The 2,408-nt window shown below is 38.2% G+C and overlaps 1 long non-coding RNA gene across 1 annotated transcript in view; it reads right to left on the bottom strand.

Annotated features, from left to right (window-relative positions):
* Positions 1 to 2,408, bottom strand: part of LOC118742433 — an 82,904-nt gene that overhangs the window by 32,343 nt on the left and 48,153 nt on the right. The gene's annotated exons all lie outside the window — the stretch shown is intronic.

The following is a 2,408-nucleotide window of genomic DNA, read 5'->3' as shown; positions in this document are numbered from 1 at the left end:
TGTGTGGCCGACGAATTGGCTAGGAAAGGTACTCTTGAAACGCTATCGATAAAGAGCGGATGAGATGCCATTGACACTTGTGGTACACTCTTGGACACATGCGCAATTGGAAGGTCCTTCTGGCCGAGGATAGACAGGGTGGGCGTTTCAACATGTCACTGTCCAATCGGTATTCACGCAGTAAGGCTGAACTTATTACCGAATCCCGTATGTCGTAGTTGCCTGGAAGATGACGAGGTTGAATCACACCAACACCTTTTAGGTGCGCACCATTTGCGAGGCTAAAGTTTAAGTACTTTGGCTCTCATATCCCCAATAGCCCCGAAGAGCTCAGGGGTATTGAGATTCGCTGAATTCGTAATTACATAATCGGCTTGAGGTGTATTATCGATTAAGTATTGGGTGCGGTTCAGAATGTGGTATCAGAAAGGACAATATTTTAACTTTTTAAGCGAGTCCATGGAACAAAGGGCTGCCCCCTAACCTAACCTACTATTTCTATAAAGAGATCAAATTGATTTTTCTCAAGTAAAAGAAACTACTCAAGCGATACTGAATCTCTTAGTTTTTTTCCAAACATCATTATCATTCTTTTGGCGGTTTAAGATTTCGGAGAACCTATAAGGTCCGCCATGTTTTTCGTCAAAGTAGTGGCTGCCGAGTCGGATCAGAATTTTGCGATGCTGTTAAAAACGTGGGTCTCAGAGCTATTTACTTAGTTCCCGTGTGGCTTTTTCAAAAGGTTTTAAAGATTTCGTAATTTTTCACTCCTCTACAGAGCTCTGGCGAAATTGGGTACATGTCACTGTCGTTAATGTAAAGGACTCAACGTATATTTTACCTTCAAAAATAGCTCTAACACGTACACGGAACTATTCCATCGCGTGAAGCAGTCCTGGTAGTGCCCGGGTAACACGACCTTACGTCGCATCTTCACAGCCAAAAATATTGGATACAAATTGTGATTTGGTTTCCTAGATATACATTTTGTCAGTGCACTTGCACAACATTTGCATAAACAAAAGCCCCACATTGATTATTGCAAAAGCGAATGTCAAAATTAATGCGGTAGCTCCGCGGTTGCGAATGCGTAATATTGAAATGAAAAAAAATAGTAATAATGATAATGTGCATCGACAATTTGACAGTTTTAAAGATTATTGTTGGTGTCCAACCAGAGTTATTTGGAAGAAATGTACGCTAATTGCGTAAATCATTGTTAAAACCTATGGGTAAACTATAAAGAACACCCTTTTTCATTTAGTTCATTCAGACTTGCAAAAAAATAATGCGCATAGACCATTGGAAATGGTTTGAAGATCTGCCCAGGGGTTTGCAGGAAATTTCAACTGTGGCCTGGATTTTACAGTATAATCCGTAGTCAAAGCAAAAGTTGGTTCAGTGGTAAAAACTGAAGAAAGTCAACCAAAGAAATTCAAATTAGAAACCGGCATTACTGGATTTATCTGCGGTTCAGACAAGTTAGGGAGTCGGAAAGAGGAGACGTGGTAGGTGCTGTTTCTGCAAGACAATGCGCTCGCTGACTCCGTCCACACCGCTCGGGCTGCGAGGGATGCTTCAAAAATTACTGGGTTCGCAGAAATTGATCACCCACCCTGTAGTCCAGATCTATCTCATAGTGACATTTTACACTTTTCAAACTTTACTTTATGTGCATTTATAAGTAGGGTTGCCCCTGCGTATATAAAACAATCTATATATAATACGCGAAGGTATTTTTTGTTCAAGGCAAAAGATCTGCACCGTTTGTTCGATTTTCAAAAGTGAGGTATCAAATTAAAGCGCTTGGCATGTAGATGGGCAAACTAGTTTTATTTTTTTTTTGAACAGAGTTTGCACCTGTAGAATAATTTTAATTCAAATTATTTCATAAGCAATGCCATCATAACCGCAACGTTCGTTCGATTTTCCAAAATGCGGTGTCAAATTTAAAGGATTTAACTGCAGATATGCAATAAGGTTTTACTTTTTGGAAAATAAAAAAATTATTACAAAATGGATATCAATGATTTTGAAAATATTTGTTCCTTAACCTAACTTTAGGAGGGAATTCGGTAAGAGACATACATATGTATTCCCATATGGGTCCAAACGAAAGGCGTTTCGGAAGGTAATTGTTAAAAGTAATTTGAAGAGGACTGACACCTGCTTGAAATGTCGAATTTTGTTAACTTATACACAAGCTACATACATAAAACATCAAAATATGGATGTCAAACGCAATAATGTAAAGAAATGTTTAGTTTGAACACTAAGAATATTTTTAAGATATTGGAAAAGGGTTGCCACCTGTTAAAAAAGTTAAACTCAAATTATTTAATAAGTCAAATTAATAAAAACAAGTAAGAAAGTCTAAGTTCGGGCGGAGCCGAACATTAAATACCCGG

Source organism: Rhagoletis pomonella, unplaced genomic scaffold (genome assembly GCF_013731165.1).
Source record: "Rhagoletis pomonella isolate Grant_MI unplaced genomic scaffold, Rhpom_1.0 Rhpom_scaffold_00007, whole genome shotgun sequence".
In the NCBI taxonomy this organism is placed as follows: Eukaryota; Metazoa; Arthropoda; class Insecta; order Diptera; family Tephritidae; genus Rhagoletis; species Rhagoletis pomonella.
Note: the sequence above shows the minus strand (reverse complement) of the source record. Positions and strands in the feature narration are given on the sequence as shown.